This window comes from Pezoporus wallicus, unplaced genomic scaffold (assembly GCF_028554395.1).
Source record: "Pezoporus wallicus isolate ANWC-B61680 ecotype Strahan unplaced genomic scaffold, APGP_CSIRO_Pwel_v1 contig_7545, whole genome shotgun sequence".
NCBI classification, from domain to species: Eukaryota; Metazoa; Chordata; class Aves; order Psittaciformes; family Psittacidae; genus Pezoporus; species Pezoporus wallicus.
In genome coordinates this window covers 1,636,871-1,655,735 of record NW_026642398.1, presented here as the reverse complement: position 1 = coordinate 1,655,735, position 18,865 = coordinate 1,636,871, and the positions used below count along the sequence as shown (strand labels likewise).

Here is an 18,865-nt window from a genome sequence, read left to right as displayed (position 1 = left end):
ATTGTTTAAACACCAGTGCAGGCAGCTGCTAAAAACCTGTAAGTGAACAGACACGTAATATTTCAGCGACACAACCTGAAAACTGCACTTTAAGAAGACTTTTCCACAAACCCTGAGAGATAAAACAGGGATGGGAATAACAGAATAGCCTGTACTGTTACTGTGAGTGTTACATCACATGAAAGTGCTATGTGTGGACATGCCTACTACCAGGGGAAGAAAACACACACACATTTTGTTCTTCAAACGGCAAGAAGCAACCTCTTGTTTCTCGAGTTTCTCTTACTGAGAACAACCACATTTACAGATGCATTAAAAATCAGAAGACAATCTCCTAAACCATCAAAACCACCTCATTTACTACTTCATCTCCAAAAAGCACTCCTGCTTTCCTCCCCTTCAAGCACCCCTCAAGAATCTATTAGCTTGGGGAAGGAACTTACAAAACCAAGATTCCCCCATTCAACTATTAGTCATCCTGTGGTAAACCTTTATAACCCAAAAAAGCCCATTTAACAGCATGTAACATACTTTGAAGCAAAGTTATATCACTGGATATGTAGAAGTTAAAACCATTTTAAAGCTATTTCAACAAATTATGTGTTCAAGACACACTGAGTAGTCCAAGAATACTCCCTTCTGGATGATGAAGTACCAGACAAACTACTAGTTATTACTACACATACTGAGTACTTTTACTAATACCTAAGGCTGAGGACAAATAAAGCTTAGAGATTCTGACAAGTATGGACTATGCTATTTGCCTTTCATGTGGCCATTTCAACTTCCCCACCAAATAAAAAGCCAACCAACACAAACATTAAGCCACATTCTACAGAAAAATGAATTTGAGACATAATAGCACAAAAGACAAATTAATTCCACAACTATTTCTCTTGTTGAACAGGACTGAATGACAGCCCTGTCAGAGAAGGGTTGTGCCCCAGCAACTCCTGTCTCTTCCCTCTTTTGGGTGTTTTGTTAATAGTACCTCAGAGTTTAGGTCCATTAAATGTATTTTGTGGGCTCCAATCTCTGCATTCCTTACAGAATCTCAGCCATAAAGAAAGCCAAAGGCTGTGGCACCCATCCACAAACCACACCAACACAGGCAAAGGTGTTCCAACAAAGATAGGAGGTAGGATAACAGCCGGATTCCAGAGGTAACAAAAAAGGAGCCGGGTGGAGAAAGGAAGTGGTGGAATTTTGGACATGGGCACCCTCAGTAAGATAACAAACTGTTCCAAATAACTACGTAACAGTTAATATTTTCTGGCCCAAATCCAGTTACGCTCTTGACCTTACCCAGGTTTAACAGAAGCAGAAACGATAAAGGCACATTAGCTCTGAGGAATGTGGGGCTTTTCCAGTTAACACGGGAAAGGGAAAGAAAGCAAATTAAAGAACCAAATGAGTCTGACTGTTTTAAGGGACACTGCAATACCACGCCACTTCTAAGATACCATTTCCATTAAATACTTCAACATGGATCCCCAAGTGTTCCTCCTTTCGAGTGAACTTTTTGTTCACCCCATTTACTACAGCACTGCTACTATCCTACTCAAAGCGCCAAAATCTGAGCTGCTGGCTGATGCTACAGAGTGCCAGGGCCTACGGGATACACTTGAATGAGAGTGACTGCGAGTCAGCTAACACAGAAACAATACAGAGAACTGTCTTCCAGCCAGGAAAAATAAAGGGAAATCACAGAGAAAGATTACCCCTGTTCCAGAAGAGCATCCTCCGAGTAAAGTAAATTTGGGAAGAGAATGGATGTGAAAACTGGCGATATGCAGCACATGGTTCAAAATTAGTCCCAGGGATTAAGGGGAAAGATACTCTGCTCCAGCTGCAGAGGTACGATCCTCACTACGCTCCAAAATCGGGTTTACAACCGGAAAGGAAAATATATCGGATTTCTTCAAGAAGTGCAAAGGCTCCTCTGTGTAACCCAACCTCTGTGGGCCCATCAGCAGCCACGCTGGGAACACTTGCTCCGCGTTAAACCGTCTTCTGTGAGCACAGAGCTGCTATGGGCCACACGATCCCACTTCTCCAGCGAGCCCAGTAACAGAACAAACCCCGCTAAACAGAAACCTAAACCCACACACACAAACCCCTAAATGCCAAAACCACCCAACACACAGGGAAAGAATAAACCTCAGCACTTCCCCCGCGCCTCTATGAGGCCACCACGGATTCAACAGCGCCTGGGGACAGGCAGAGGCAACGGCAGGCAGCCCGGCTCCGGAGCGAGCGGACACCCCCCTCCGTCTCCGTCTCCTCCTCCCTTCCCGTTCCCTTTGTTTACCCTACGGACCGTCCCGCTCCGCCTCACCGAGCCGCCTCAAGGCGCATCCGGCGGGACCGACCGGCGCGGCCGAGCCTCCGGGGCGGGCGGGGAGCGAGGGAGCGGCGGGGCTCGCCTCCGGGCCCGGCGGTGCAGCGCTGCTCTGCCCGCAGCCTCCTCTTCTCCCGTTCCCTTCCCACCCTGCCCGTCCCCGCAGCACCGCCCAGCGAGGCGCCGCTGGGGAGAGGGAGGGAAGCAAGGACGGGGGGAAGCGGCTCTGCCAGGACCTCAGCCCACACCCCCGGAGCCCTCCGCTCGCACCTCAGCCGCGGGCACCGTCCGTGTGCGGACACACGGGTGAGGGGCCCCGCTGCCCACCGCAGCCCCTCCCGAGGGATACAGCCGTAACGGGCGGCTCGTCCCCTGAGGAGACGAGAGACAGGGAAGGAGAACCCGCTCCCCGCCGACCCCTGGCCCCCTCCCCGTTATGTAAGTTGGTGCCGCCGCACACCCCGCGCCCCTCCCGCCTCTCCTCAGCACTCACCGCGCCGCGGGCAGCCGCCTCCGGCCGGCGGAGGGGCTGTGGCGAAGGGGCGGGGAAGCGGCGGACCCGTCCCGCCGGCGGAGGGGGCACTGAGGCGGCCGCGCTGCCGCTGGGTGCGCTCGGGCAGTCCCTGTGCGTGCGCCCTGTGCCCGCCCGCCCGGCCCGGCCACCCCAGGCCGCTCCCCGCCCTCCCGGCGCGCTGCACCATGGGATGCGCGGCTGCCCTCTCCCTCTCCGCTCGCTCCCCACACTAACATGGCTGCGGGCGGGGGGGGGGGGGGGGGGGGGGGGTCACGCTGCCGCCCCTCGCACCGGGGGGCGCCGCCCCGCCCCGCGCAGGCGCGGAGAGCTCGCCTCAGGTGCTGCGGGCGCGGGTGGTGTCGGTGGTAGCGATGGCGGCGGGGAGGGCCCCGTGTCTGAGCGTCCTCAAGGGCTTCTGCCATGGCTCCCGCACTCCCTGAGGCAATGCAGAGCCTGAAGGGCCGGTGGAAGTGGGGGTAGCTCGGGAGGAGGCGAGGGTGAACCCCTGGTCCTCTGGTTTTCAGAGCGGCTCTGCAGCCCCGTCCTCGGTGTCTCCATTGGAGGCGTGAAAACGCCTCAGGCAAACTCGCTGTGAGGCCTTTTCTGGGAGCTCTGACCTTGCTTCGTTTCCAGTAGCACAGTTCATAGAATCACAAAATGGGTTGGGTTGGAAGGGACCTTAAAGCTCATCCAGTTCCAACCCCTGCCACGGGCAGGGACACCTTCCATTAGCGCAGCTTGCTGCAAGCCCCGTCTAACCTTGCCTTGGTGTTGATGTTGTTAATATCTGCCTGCTACCTAATCTCAATCCCCCCTCTGGCAGGTTAAAGCCATTCCCCTTGGCCTGTCCCTACAGGCCTTTGTCCCAAGCCCCTCTCCAGGTTTCCTGCAGCCCCTTCAGGCACTGGAGCTGCTCTCAGGTCTCCCCTTCAGGAGCCTTCTCTTCTCCAGGCTGCCCCAGCCCAGCTCTCTCAGCCTGGCTCCAGAGCAGAGCTGCTCCAGCCCTCGCAGCATCTCCTCTGGCCTCGCTCCAACAGCTCCACGTCCCTCATGTGTTGGGCTTTAAACTCAAAGAGGGGAGACTGAGATGAGCTCTTAGGCAGAAGCTCTTCCCTGTGAGGGTGCTGAGGCGCTGGCACAGGGTGCCCAGAGAAGCTGTGGCTGCCCCATCCCTGGCAGTGTTCAAGGCCAGGTTGGACACAGGGGCTTGGAGCAACCTGCTCTACTGGAAGTTGTCCCTGCTATGGTGCTGTGATTCATCTGAGCAAACATGGGTAGTTCACTTTCAGGTAAGACAACTCACGCTCGTTTATCACTTTTCCAGGCACTACAGGGAAACTCAAGGGAGACAAACCTAGACTGTACATGCAATTTTTCAGGTGAATCCCACCTGAAATGCCCCAAGCCCCTATAGAAGCCAGTCCATCAGGTGAGCTCTGAACATGAAACAAATGCGTTGAGCACCATATAATAAGTTCAAAGGAAGGAAAGAAAGAAGGAAGGAAGGAGGGAAGGAAGATCAGTAAAGAGGGTGTTCACAGTAACACACATGAAAAATTGGATGCTCCTGAGGGCTGGGATAGTAAAACTGGAAGGAAATGCATGAGTAAAACAGGAGTATATTTTCTGATTAATATACAGGGAAGGAGCAGTATAAATACTGGAAAGAGCAAATGAAAGAGAAAATGGAGCTTCATAAATGTTTATGATACGGTTGTTAGCAATAGCAGGGAATTGCTCTAAATGACCCTTCCCAGCATTTGATCCCCAGTATTAATCATTTCTCCTTTGTCTCAGCCTCCATCCAAAGATGTCAAAGTGCTCTACCCTCCTAGCAAACTAGTGGAGAAGATCCCTGGGTTTCACACTGGAAAGATGAGACAGTGTTGGAGTTGCCAAATTCACACATTATTCACTGTATGAACAGACCAAGAAGGCAAATTGCTCCTCTCCACAGCTATATCCTACACATACAGGATAGCAGCGATACCTGCTTTATCCTATCCCTCTGCAGCTCAGGCTCACACAGACTGCTAACTTAAGACTCATGTTCTATCTGATCATATTCTCATGTTCGTCCCTAATACTTGAGCTGCTGCTTCTGCTGTCCCCTCCCCCTGCAGAGGCACCAGCATTCAAGTAGACCCCGGTACCACACAGAGACCTACCCAAATGGGGCACCCACAGGAGCAGCACTGGATACATGAGCCAGCTTCAGTGTGTGCTCGCAGCCCAAAAAGCCAACAATATCCTGGGCTGCATCCAAAGGAGCCTGACCAGCAGGTCAAAGGAGGTGATCCTGCCCCTCTACTCTGCTCTCAGGAGACCTCACCTGGAGTATTGTGTGCAGTTCTGGTGTCCTCAACATAAAAAGGACATGGAACTGTTGGAACAAGTCCAGAGGAGGCCATGAGGATGATCAGGGACTGGAGCACCTCCTGTATGAAGACAGGCTGAGAAAGTTGGGGCTGTTCAGCCTGGAGAAGAGAAGGCTGCGTGGAGACCTCAATAGCAGCCTTCTAGTATCTGAAGGGGGCCTATAAGGATGCTGGGGAGGGACTCTTCATTAGAGACTGTAGTGATAGGACAAGGGGTAACGGGTTAAAACTTAAACAGGGGAAGCTCAGGTTAGATATAAGGAGGAAGTTCTTTACTGTGAGGGTGGTGAGGCACTGGAATGGGTTGCCCAGGGAGGTTGTGAATGCTCCATCCCCGGCAGTGTTCAAGGCCAGGTTGGACAGAACCTTGGGTGACATGGTTTAGTGTGAGGTGTCCTTGCCCATGGCAGGGTGTTGGAACTGGGTGCTCTTAAGGTCCTTTCCAACCCTAACTATTCTATGATTCTATTGATTTTATGTACAGCTTTAATAAACGTTCTTCCTTTAGGTATCTTTCCAAATGTCTTTGCTTTACTAAATAAGTACTATCCCTCCGTTTTTATAACTGTATCCTCTGTAGGTTCTCTGGGCAACATCATTCTACCCATTTTCTTCATTTTACAGGTGGAAAAAAATGAAGAGGTGCGTGGGTGATTTATGGAGGAGACAGAGTAAAGCTGGAGCAGTGGTAAAACTGTGAATCTGAACCTTCTATTTCTGCTCAATCTTTTAATAGTTACCCTTTTTCATATGGAAAAGGAGTTCTTTGGAGCTTTCCCATTGGTTTTAATGGGATGAAGGCAAGCCCAAAATAAAAGATCAAGTTGATTGTTTGTGGCAATTTCAGTTTCTGTGATGATTTTTATCTGGTTTCTTGTTGCTTTCTTTCATCAGCAAAATGCTTGTAAAAACACACTGATTTTGGTGAAACACTTGCTAGGAAATCTTCCTTATGTTACAGAATGTAATTTTTAGTCAAATGCAGAGGAAGTTCCATCAAACCTGAGGATCCAGGCTCTCAGCTGGCAGAGGAGCTGTGCTCACATCCAGTGACTGAGAATTTACGTGATAGTTTCAGCAGAAGCTCATGGGACATGAGCAGGATGATAGTCATGGCTCCTGCATGGGCTACAAGGAAACCAAATTCAAATCTCCGCCATTTTCCCCCTCCATCTTCAGGCCCTCATCCAAATTATTTGCCTGTGAGAGATGTGCTTCCAGAAGCTTCCTTCCTATTGAGGGGACAATGAATTCCTCTCTGATTACCCCTATTTTCTCAGTTGACAACAGGAGATCCCAGGTAATTCACCTAAATCTTTACATAGCTAACCCTTTATAAGCTGAGACTTACACCTTTGCTTTTGAAGATGCTTCTTTTCTTCTGATTCTTGAGATCTTACAGAAAAGTAAAATGATTTTCTTGCCCTGTCTGCACAGAGGTTGTTGGTAGGTAGGAAAAAGTCCCCTTATAATTTATTATCAGATGATTAACATTGAGGCAAGACATTCAGTTCAATGCTAATGGTGTTATTTGTCCAGTCCATGCCATTATCTCATTTAATTTACAGTGATTATTAAACCTGTGCTGCATTGGAATAAACAAAAAGGTAGGAAACTTCATTACAGAGCAGCATGTATTGTCTTTCCTTTTATTAAGCAATGGAGCTGGGGATAATGGCTCTTAAGAGAACTAGTTCTTTCCAGTGGTTTTGCAGTGAGGCATTCCAGCTTTTCTGCAGGATGGTAAATATTCATTAAAGCAACCAGAGAGAGCAGGCTTGTGAGAGGCAGGTAGCTCTGAACTGCAGGGCTGCTTCAAGCTGTGATGATGAAATGCAGGGGGATTTGGAGAAAAAAGGAGAAAATGGCAAGATGTTAAATATTTCACAAAATACACAGTAACGTTCATCAGAAAAAGAACGTTACTCCTTTTAAATCCTCTAAATCAACCTCAGATGAAGAAGTCTTCAACTGCATACATGAGTCTACATAGAGCTGGCACTGGTGAAGGGAAAGTATATAGTGAATACCTAATTTATAAGTAGATAGAAATAAAACAACAATGCCTGTATCATCAGTTACAATCTGCTGCTGTCCTGATGCTGCAGATTGTTCCTATGGGAGAGTTCTCATGTTTAAGCAGTAGAGCCAGTGGCATGAGTAACCCTGAGGGATCAGGTCCCACATTAGCAGTGCATAATGCCACCCAGATGGAGCATTACAGCAGTCAGGGGCACAGTGGGATGTGCAGCCTCATGGTTAGAGGGTACAGACTTGACCAAATAAAGACACAAAAATGTTAATAATGTGAATGTGCACATCATAGAATTATAGAATGGTTTGGGTTGGAAGGAACCTTAAAGCTCATCCACTTCCAACCCCTGCCACGGGCAGGGACACCTTCCACTAGAGCAGCTTGCTCCAAGCCCCTGTGTCCAACCTGGCTTTGAACACTGCCAGGGATGGGGCAGCCACAGCTTCTCTGATCACCCTGTGCCAGTGCCTCAGCACCCTCACAAGGACAACTTCTGCCTAAATTCTAATCTAAATCTCCCACAGTCACCAACCCACAATCCTTTAGTTAACCTGGTATTGAAAAAACTATTTTTTTTTTCCTACTTTGTCCATACACTGTTCTGGTTCTTTGTCATCCATCAGATCGAGTCAGCTTTTTGCAGGAGGTGTGACATTAGCATCATCACGCTGTTCCCTGTCAAATCCCTCCCCAGATCCCTTCAGCTGCTTTGGTGAGCTCACACTTGCGCTGTAGAGCCCCTTGATGTGTAAAATGTATGAGGTGTTTTGATCAAAGGAGTTCTTGTACTTCATGCAAATTTCAACACATTCATAGCAGGCAGATGTGAATGTATAGATCTAATCCTCCTCATCTCCACTGGGCCCCTGGGACATCGGTCCAGCCAGCAAGGGCAGGGGGGATTGGTGAAGAATAACTTCTTTATTTCATTTTAAGACTGTATTAAGCTTTATCCATGTGCAGTAACGTTAATGTGCTGAACACCTACCTTTAGACAGATTACAATGACCATATTTGGGGAAAATGGTCTTTTTCCTTTCACCTTTTTTCAACATCTGAGTAAATGGCAGGAAATCTTCCTGCAGTCCTTCCAGCCACTTCAAATGGCATTTTAGATGTCAGAGAATAAGGTTCTGTAGATTTCTTTTCAAACACAGAACCGAATACATTAAGTAAGGAGACTGGTTTTTGTGGGTAGTAGTGGCCATTGCTGACTAATCCTATTTGCAATGAATGATTTTGAACGTCTGTGAATATTGTATCTTCCAGTGTTTTCTTTTCCAGTCTCTGTTTATTCAACTCTAGTATCTATGAATTTGTTATCAACCTAAGTTTTATTTCTAGGTAGAAGGAGTTCTGATGAGACAGGGTGACCAGTCATCTTGGAATCTGTCCCGGAATCATGAAGACTTTGATACTACTATGATTCAGATTTTAGAAGTAGGATACAGGACTAGTACTTGTTCCATGTGCCTTTCCTCTGAGTTATAGGGTTCTCCTCACCTTCCTTAAAATTGTGGCCTTGGAAATGTACTCTTTCTCTCCTAACAACAGAGTGGGAGATAGGGGCTCTAACTGTCAGGTCGCTGGGTTTGAGAGCTGTGTTGAGCTGTGGGTACATAGTGAAGAGGACATGTTCTAGCACTTATTTCAGGGGTGGAGTGGATCTTCCCCTCCTGCATCCTGTCTCAGAGGCAATCCTCTTGCATTACATTTTCCCCATGTTATTAAAGAGTTACTCTAAATTACAGGCAAGATACTGCTGACTTGTATGAATTCATTGTACGATGGCTGCATTGAGAGTCCCTGCTCCCTACATGAAGTCATTACTGGGAACCACTGGATGAGTGACCTCATAAATTTAAGTCAGCCAGGAGGGAGAAGGCTTCTGTCATTCCTCTCATTTGTTCATCCTGTGCTGCTTTGGAAGCTGGAATAAAGCTCAAGTAAAAGAGGATTATGATTTTCTTGAGTTCAGGTCCTTGCTCTTCAGTTGCCTAATGAACAGTTGTATTCTCATTTAGGACTCTGCAGAGAAAGGGTTCCACTCTTGTACACAGTGTTTGAAGAGAGCCTCTGCAATGGGTGAAATATGGAGCTCATTCTCATAGCAGATACGTTTAAAAGACAATGATGCACTGGAAAATACTTTCTTTGTGGAACTGTTGAACTCATGAATATCCTATTCTTTATCCCTTGGCTGACATGCATTGGTGCATATACATTTGCAGTATAGAAAATGAGAGATTTTCTGTATTGTCTTCTTTACCATGTTACACACACAGTTCTGCTCACTACTTTTCTTAGTACAGGCACAACTTTGTGTCCTTTGGAGGTGTTCTGTGAAGTGCCTTTGTTTCTGACTACCTCAAAATCACATTTGAGTTTATGAACTTTGTAGGAAGCACACAAAAAAAGGTAAGAGGAAGACCTGGGATTTGACTTAAATCAGTGTGTTTTGCTTTGCAGGACTGAGCTGAATATGGCACAAGTTCATACTTTGCAATAACCTCTGCGGAATAGACCACATTCCTTAACAATTGTATTCTTATATATCCTCGTGTTGTCTGCCATTCCACTTTGATGTAGGAAGCACTGAAAACAAATATTTCTCTTGGGTTCCTTTATTCTAAAAACAATTGCTATAACAGAAAGGTGCAGCCAGATGCATTTCAGTTTGCACAGAGATTATTGTTTGGTGTGGCCATCTAATATCCTTGCCTCCAAGTCACCATTAGCTATAGAAAAGTGACTTGACAGCAGCTGAATCATCTAGAACACAGCTTTTAATCAGAATTTGTTCTTGGAAATGTTGCTCTCTTCCACAAAAGAAAACTGCAATAGTTCTAATTTTCATTGAATCAGTTTTAAATGTATGACTGTTCTGCTTTATAACAGAATTATTGCATTGAAGAAAGGCTGCTTCAGGAACAGCAAAAAGGAGTATACCAAATTACAGATTCTCCTTCTAAAAGAGTCAAACATTCCTTTCTTATGGATGTCTGCCTCTAGAAAGCTATCTGGCTGCTTTGCTATGCAGGAAGGGGAAAGCCTTATAAATCAGAGGGGGATTATTTCTTCTTATTTAGTTAGAAACACATATTTTTGTACATTGCAATATCAGCTTTGTAAGAATATTACTTTTCAGCATAATACGTATACAGGATATTTAACTGTCAGATAGCTTCAAATTTAGCAGAAGCAGTGCAGCATTAGTCTGTTGTTCCCTGCTATGAACTTGTGCTGGGTTCAGCAGTAGCAGTTATTTTTGTCCTTCTTAGTACCTGGTGCAGCGCTGTGGTTTTGACTTTCAGCCTGGGAACAGTGCTGATAGCACCGATGTTTTTAGTTGCTGCTCAGTAATGTTTACTCTGACCAAGGACTTTCTGAGCCTCATGCTCTGCCAGGGAGGAGGGGAAGCCGGGAGGAAGCAGAGACAGGACACCTGACCCAAACTAACCAGAGGGGTATTCCATACCGCAACACATCATGGCCAGGATGTAGAACTGGGGGCAGTTACCCAGAAGGGCTCGGGTTGGGCTGGGTATTGGTCGGCAGGTGGTGAGCGGTTGTATTCTCTTCCCTTGTTATTTTCTTTAACATTATTATTATTGGTGGTAGCAGCAGTGGTTTGTGTTACACGTTAGTTACTGGACTGTTCTTATCTCAACCCATGGGAGTTACATTCTTTTGATTCTCTTCCCCATCCCTCCAGGAGTGGGGGGGAGAAAAGGGGGGATTATAGATTATAAAGCAATGGGAAGATATGGGGAGGTACAGCTAGAACAGGTTCAGAAGAGGTTGAAGCTGCCTGAACAGTGAAGGCAAAGTGTGTGAGCCTGGCTTTTTTCTCCTTCTTCATACAGTTCTTGTTTTCCCAACACATATCTGTATCTTAGGAAAAACTCCTCCACTTTCAGTGAAGGACTGGGGTTGTGTGGAACAGAGAAGCAAAGATTTCCTTAATGTTGCTTGATCAGTTCCTGCTTTAGACTTCTGCCTTTTAACCTATTTATGTTAAGCTGGATACATTCTGAGCTGCTTTGCTTCTTTACCAGGCAGGTGCAACAAGGGTAGAGATTTTTCAAGCTGCTGTTAGTTACCCCAATGCTTCTTTCACTATGATTTAAATTAGATTAATGCAGCCAAAATGTACTAAAAATAGCTAATAAATATGTAATAAGTATGTAATAAAAAGCACTGTAAAGATATTCAACACTTCAAAAGCAAATTCTTGTCTGGAGAGGTACATTTTGTTTGCCCTTTAAGTAAGGAGGGAGCCCTGCAGTTTGTCCAAAACCCAAAACTCACAGATGTTGATATCAGGAATAGAAATAATGTCCTTTACTTCAAACCTGGTGCCAAGGAAAATATTCTTATCTGCAGCTAATATTGTTATCCTGAAGTTCACATTGAAATCATATGTAAATATTCTGGGAAACACATGATATTTAGGGAATATTTGTGTATTTTGCCATTATTATGATTTAGTAAGGGAAAAAAGGCTTCTTGAGCATATCCAGCTATTCCAGTGACTTGGAAGCAGCTGCAGAGCCACCAGCTTAAGTGCCTGGGTAGGCAAACAAAGAGCTGTGTGCTGCTTGCAGCACTTCCTCCAGATATTAGAATCTGGGCAGCTTGGCCCATGTACCTCCTACCCTCCCTACAGCACGAGACCACTTGTAGGCTTCAGTTTTATTTTATAGGGTTATCTGTATACTTGGAAGAGTGTCAGTCTCAGGTGATCTTCATCATGTATCAGAAGTGAGAGCTGAAGAATAATGAGAAGCTTTCTGGTATGCTGAAAAGCAATTGGTTTTGTTAAGGACCAGGCTATACCAAATGCCACAATATTATATGCTTTGTGCACACATACGTGTTCAACTCTGGACCCCCAATATAAGAGGGACGTGGAGCTGTTGGAGCGAGTGCAGAGGAGGCCACGGAGATGCTGCAAGGGCTGGAGCAGCTCTGCTCTGGAGCCAGGCTGAGAGAGCTGGGCTGGGTTAGCCTGGAGAAGAGAAGGCTCCTGAAGGGGAGACCTGAGAGCAGCTCCAGTGCCTCAAGGGGCTGCAGGAAACCTGGAGAGGGGCTTGGGACAAGGGCCTGTAGGGACAGGCCAAGGGGAATGGCTTTAACCTGACAGAGGGGAGATTGAGATGAGCTCTTAGGCAGAAGCTCTTCCCTGTGAGGGTGCTGAGGCACTGGCACAGGGTGCCCAGAGAAGCTGTGGCTGCCCCATCCCTGGCAGTGTTCAAGGCCAGGTTGGACACAGGGGCTTGGAGCAAGCTGCTCTAGTGGAAGGTGTCCCTGCCTGTGGCAGGGGTTGGAACTGGAGGAGCTTTAAGGTCCCTTCCAACCCAAAACATTTTGTGATTCTATAGTTTGCAGCTGTAGTTTTAATATGGATAGATCCAGTCCCTGCCCCACTTTTAGTCACTCTGCCTGGGTAGTGCTCCACAGGAAACTTGAAAAAAGAACTGAAAAGAACAAATTCAATAGCAATAGTTGTGTTATTTTTAAGCTACTGCCTTGAACAATGTCCCTTCAGTAAATATAATACAAATGCTAAACTATTGATCACAAGAACTGAGGTTTAGAGCCCATCAAGCTTCTGTTGTCTTTCTTACTCTGCAGCTGCAGTGTCAAGTATTGAAAATCCCGGAAAGTCACCTGTGGAATATTTGATGTCCCTAAATACAGGCCCGGTGGTGTGTATTTTTAGGTACATACATCAACAATCCTTCATTATTTTGTCTTTTCACTCAAAATTAAAGTATTTGTCTTGAATTTCAAGAGGCACTCTCGATATATTCATTCATGAGCTAAAATAAACGGAAGGGAGCCCACAGAGGAAGAGATTACTATAGGAGAATGGTTTTTTACTGCTGTTAAACTGGCCAAATATTTGCAGCTTTGCAATGATTCATCCTTTTTCCTCTCTTGTTCAGCAGGATTTTGGAAGAACAGACTGAGGAAGGAGCTAATGATACTCCAAAAGAGGATCAAGTCCTTCTTTGGTGATTAATTTTATCTGAACCAAATCCTTTGTTGCCATAATGTGGCCACAGAAGTGAACAGAACCTCCCATGCTCACCCCAAGGGAGGAGAAAGCTCTTTATTTCACATATTTTATCCATATTTATTATTTCTTTTAAAATAAATGCTACTATTTAACATTCATTATTATCTTTATGAAAGGAAATGCTTAAGCCTGGGGATCTATCCTGAGACAAGATAGTTTGGGACCATCCTGTCAAGAGAGAGGTTGGGACCAAGAGGAAGCTCTTGAGTCATCACTGTGGTGCTCTGCTATCACCAGCTATCTTGTGGCATAAACCTTATCCTGAACTGGTCAAATTTAATAACAAACCAGGTAACTTCTCTATCCTACTCAAGGGTGTGTAGTCAGCGTGTGTAGTAAACCAGTCATGAGTGAGAAACCATCTCTCAGTCTCCACCCCACGTTTTCCTGTGCTGTGATTTGTGTTTGCCTTTTCCCCTAGGTTGTACCTCAGGCTAAACAGTTCTTTCCCTTCCCATCTCCTCTTCTGTATCTGTAAGCAGCAGCCAGTTCTCTTCTTTCCCTTTAAGATGCCTCTGCCCTATTAAATAACTTCCCACTCACTTTGGGCTCTTCTCCCTTAAGCACCACAATGCAAAAACATCAGTTCAGTCCCAGCTGTGTCTCTGGGAGTCGTTCAGGTAGTGCCCTCTGAAATAAGAACTAGCTGCAGTGCTTGGGTTTGTTCACTTCAAAGACCCCTCCAGGGGATTACACAAGCAATTCTACAGGTTTATCTCCCTTTGTCCTATACATCCTCCAACACCATCAAAAAATCGATTCAGTTAGGCCTGAACATATGAAAGAGTCTAGCAGATAGCTTTACATAGGACGAAAGCTTTATGGAAACAGGCATCAAGGATGGAGATGGAAAGCATCACCACTTCAGTGCTTACTAATTGCTGCCTGCATTACAGTTGCAACAGGCTGGCATTTTAAAGCTCCCTTCTCTGAAGAGCTGACGGATGGTGGGATGGATGTGTCATTTTTTGGTGATTAATTTATCTGAACCAAATCCTTTGTTGCCATAATGTGGCCACAAAAGTGAGCAGAACTTCCTGTGCTCACCCCAAGTGACCTTGAGTGAGGTGTTTTATGTGTTTTATGCCTGGTGTGCCTGCAGATGGGAATTCTTCTTACCTTTCCAAGACCACTATCAGTTTAGCTAAACCTGAACCTATCGAGTGCTTTGAGCTCTTTAGAGGAAACATCACACAAGCGCAGGTATTATTTAAACACACAGGTAGAAGCCATGGATAAAAGTCTTTCTGGAAGGGACTCTCATGGTCTCATGTGAGCAGTGTTTGTCCTCAGCAGATTCTGGACACAAAGGTCTGAATGTGTTTTTCTGTTAGATCTAAAGAGGTGTCTCAGCAGTGAGAATACTGCTTTATTTTATTCGAAACCAGTGCTTCTATTGAACTCTGAGTCAGAGTCGCTCTGCTATAGGGGTATCTCTACTATAGTTGGCAGTGTACCCATTCCAGCAGTCATTTCTGTGCACATATTCTGATCACGGAGTAGTTCAGCCTGTAAAACCTTGTTTTAGCTTCAGTGTTCCAGGAGCTTCCCATTTTGGCATGCAAGTCATGTTCCTGGAAGCAGAAGCACCAGCTTATACCTCAGTCCCTAGAGGCAGAAAAGAGGAATGTATAGCTTCAACACCTGCAGTCAAATTGCTGTGCCATTAGAGGCAAGGTTCACACTTGGCCTATAGGTAAAGTAAACACCAGAGAGTTAAAAAACTTTGCATAATGTCTTTAACATATATATATATATTTATGTCTCCTGTGAAGACAGGCTGAGAGAGCTGGGCTGGGTCAGCCTGGAGAAGAGAAGGCTCCTTAAGGGGAGACCTTAGAGCAGCTCCAGTGCCTGAAGGGGCTACAAGAAACATGGAGAGGGGCTTTGGACAAGGGCCTGTAGGGACAGGCCAAGGGGAATGGCTTTAACCTGACAGAGGGGAGATTGAGATGAGCTCTTAGGCAGAAGCTCTTCCCTGTGAGGGTGCTGAGGTGCTGGCACAGGGTGCCCAGAGAAGCTGTGGCTGCCCCATCCCTGGCAATGTTCAAGTCCAGGTTGGACACAGGGGCTTGGAGCAAGCTGCTCTAGTGGAAGGTGTCCCTGCCCGTGGCAGGGGTTGGAACTGGAGGAGCTTTAAGGTCCCTTCCAACACAAACCAGTTTGTGATTCTAATATATGTTTTATGTTTTGGACAGCCCTGGGGTAGTCAGGCAGTTGGACTAGATGATCATTGTAGGTTCCTTTCAACTGAAACACTCCTATCCTATCCTATCCTATCCTGTCCTGTCCTGTCCTGTCCTGTCCTGTCCTGTCCTGTCCTATCCTATCCTATCCAAAAAAGAAATCCAAAAGCCCAAGGTATGGAGAGAAAAGTATAAATCCATACCCCTTGCTACCGTCCATCTCTTCCCATTTGTTATATTCCCTTTACTGTTTATATTAACAATAAAGGGAGAATAAAAACTTCTGCAGGGTGCCTTGGACATCTTTGCTTCCCCAGCGATACATTACCTGTCTGCTGGAGGCACTCAAAAGAGATAACAGGAGAAAATCATAACTTCCATCTCAGACGGGTGATTATAGAAATGATCACAGCAATGGGTACACAGTATTTCATCTGTCCACTGCCAGCTGTAGTGGAGATAACCCCTTCTTCTCTAACTACAGGTGATGGAAGACCCTTCTTGGCAGACTCAGCAAAACCCATCCTGCCTTGAGGTCCTATAGAGTAATGGATCATAATGAGTAGATAATTAAGTCTGATAAAAAACTTAAGAAGGTGAAAACATATTTCCCTGTGGCTGATCCTTGATTTTATGTGATCTTGAAAAGCCTTTTTCCTTCATCCCTTCTTACAGAAGATCACAAATAGCTTTGTCTCCCCTGCAGGGACCTGAACATACTAAAAGGTCAGTGCTAGATCAAAACAAATATGCTTTAAAAAAGAAGTATTTCCCTCAGTTCCCCATCATGCCATCTTATATCTGCAATGGAACCAATGCACAGTTTACCTGCATGGTTTATCATTTATCTCAGCAGACTGAAAGCAGTCATTCTGCTCCCATCGAGTCACTTGTTCTTGCTAGTTGAATGCTCACTGAAGCAGTCACAGTGCCAAAGCTTGCAAGGAAATATTCAGACACTAATTAACTTCTTCATTCTGTGTGTGGGCATGGGCTGTGTTTCCTCTGGAGCACAATTTGTGTTCAAGATACTTGTTTGAGGTTTCAGGGTGTTTGCACACAGTGTATGGCTCCCTGTGTCTCTGTTGGTATGTGTGTGGGACGCTGCTGGCTCTATTTGCCCGCAGCTGATCCTGTATGACATTCCCCTTGGAACACACAAGTTTTCCAATATGGAAGTTTAAAAACCAGCCCCTTCTCCCATTTTATTTCAGTTGCTAGATAAAAGGCAGCAAATCTCATGGCTACTCCATCAAGCCATCCCAATAAATGCTTGTGTGGCTGTAGGGTGGGAGGGGAGATTGATTTCAGCGTCTGTCCAACACACGTTCAGCCTGGGGCATTACCCTCTCCAGAGGTTTTCCTTTTTGATTTTCCTGATAAACAGATCTGCCTGGTGTTACTGCTGATGCTGATAGGATCTTCTCTGGGAGGTAGTTTAGCATGTGGATAGAATTGGCATTAGAGGTTACTAAAGTGGTTTGTGTTTCCATGCTCAGCTTCTCCTTTACGAGTCACCTCTGCTGCGGCACATAAGGAATGGCTGGAAGAACAATATTGAGACTCCACACTGGAACTCCATATAAAATGTGTCCAGGCTGTGTGTTTCTGCACGTGGCATGAGAAGCCTTCATAGGAAGAAGGTTCTTGATGAAAAATTCAGCCCTCAAAGCATTAAGAAACACCGGCATTATGAAGAGGTTTTAAAATGGCTTGGTTTGAATGACTGTGGAAATGGCTTTAATAATAATCCAGTTTGTAAGGTAGCCTTTTGTTGTGGTTTAAACCTGGTTGAAACCACGACACCCTTTCTGCTCTGAAGCTGCCTGGATGGAGCAGGGGTGAGACAAGCCTTGTGCACACCCATTTGTAGCTGTTTCTTCTCATCATTAGAGGCCAGGGCTCTTCCAAGGGAAGAAACAGGCCACTGCTTTGTAGCTAGAAATCACAGAGAAGCCGCTCATGCACAGTCCAGGTGGGAACTGCTGTCACCAGCCTTCAGGTGTGCTACTCTTATTCCTTAGTAAAAAAGATGTAGGTTCTTTAAGGATAAGAAGACTGTGGGAGGCACTTAATGCTGCAGACAGAGCTGGAAGGGATGAGTCCCACCCTGTGGGACTAAACCTTGTTTCCAGCCCCAGGAAATGCCGAGGCACCATTGAAGGACTTGTTGATTCCCGCCTGCCCGACCCGGAGGCTGGAGGCCTGTAAGAATAGATGAAATCAGCCCAGCTGGTGTTATCTGCTTCGTGTATTCCCCTCAGAGCAAGAGCAAGGTGCTGCATGGACCCTCCCATTCTGCTGCTGCAACAACACACAGGCTCCTACAGAGATTTCTGCTCACCCAGATGTTTCAAAGTACAGATGTGCCCTTTTACAGGGGAAAACCCCCATCCAACACTTTTAAATCAGTTCTCCCTTGGATTTGCTTATCTCTGTGTGATTTGGCATAACACTTCCAAAAGAACCACCTATGTAACAGATTTGAGCAATGATAAGGGTAAAGCTGAGCATTAACCTTTAATGTTTTTTCCCCTTGTTATGTTGCACTTATTAGCGCAGTTATACTCCCTGTGTGTTGAGAGAGCAGGAAATTACACAGTAAATGTCAGCAGAAGCTGACGTTTAGGCTTTTATTATCACTTGACAAAGCCATGTAAATCCCATTAGTGCTAAGAGGAGTTGTATGTGTCTGCTGGGGGTGGGGTGGGGGGAACGAGACCATTTGCTCTCAAGTGCATGTAACTAATTAAAAATTTAAGAGCATATAGTACATAATTGTATGGGGCTGTAGGTTAATGCTGCTGAATGAACACTGCCAGAGCTGAAATGCTTACACAGAACAAGGGAAGCTCTGGCTGGCTCTGCGCAGAGAATAGTCTCTGTCTGTGAATAGTCCTGGTGTTCACTCTCTCTGTTGCTGGGGAAATGGCTATATCGCTGGCTGTGACCTTGGTCAGGAGCTGCAGGCCACAAAACAATGCAGGGAAAGGCAAAAGGACAAGATCTGGCACCTCCAGGCTGGTTTCACATCCTCTGCTGTACTGATTTCTGGCAGTGCTTTACTTGCCAATGCAAGCAGCAGGCAATGTCTTTATCCCCACCTTGCTCACTGTAGGATACCCTGTCACAAGCATCAGAGAAGCTCAGGTTTAGGGCAGGCAGCTCTCCTGGGAGCAGGGCAGTGCCAGCATCCTCTCATTGCCTGTTGATGCCTAGCCTCCAGAGTGGTTTAAGAAGTGTGTGCCTGCAGGAAGGGTGTCACCTTCCTATAAGAAAGAAGCCACCAGCCACTGCTATGATCCTGGGCTTGCTAATCTGGAGTA

At 46.1% G+C, this 18,865-nt stretch overlaps 1 protein-coding gene and 1 long non-coding RNA gene across 3 annotated transcripts in view; one reads left to right on the top strand and one right to left on the bottom strand.

The window, feature by feature from the left end:
• Positions 1 to 2,477, bottom strand: part of PTK2 (protein tyrosine kinase 2) — a 201,516-nt gene extending 199,039 nt beyond the window's left edge. For both annotated transcript variants that reach the window (XM_057429733.1, XM_057429734.1), the window contains exon 1: positions 2,339 to 2,477. The gene's annotated coding sequence lies outside the window, so the exon portion shown is untranslated. The remainder of the gene's footprint in view (positions 1 to 2,338) is intronic.
• Positions 2,478 to 12,781: 10,304 nt separating this feature from the next.
• LOC130610123 (uncharacterized) lies at positions 12,782 to 16,124 on the top strand. The gene is made up of 3 exons (XR_008974960.1): positions 12,782 to 13,288; positions 13,470 to 13,644; positions 16,024 to 16,124. It is a non-coding gene; the product is annotated as an uncharacterized LOC130610123 (long non-coding RNA).
• The last annotated feature ends 2,741 nt before the right edge of the window (positions 16,125 to 18,865 follow it).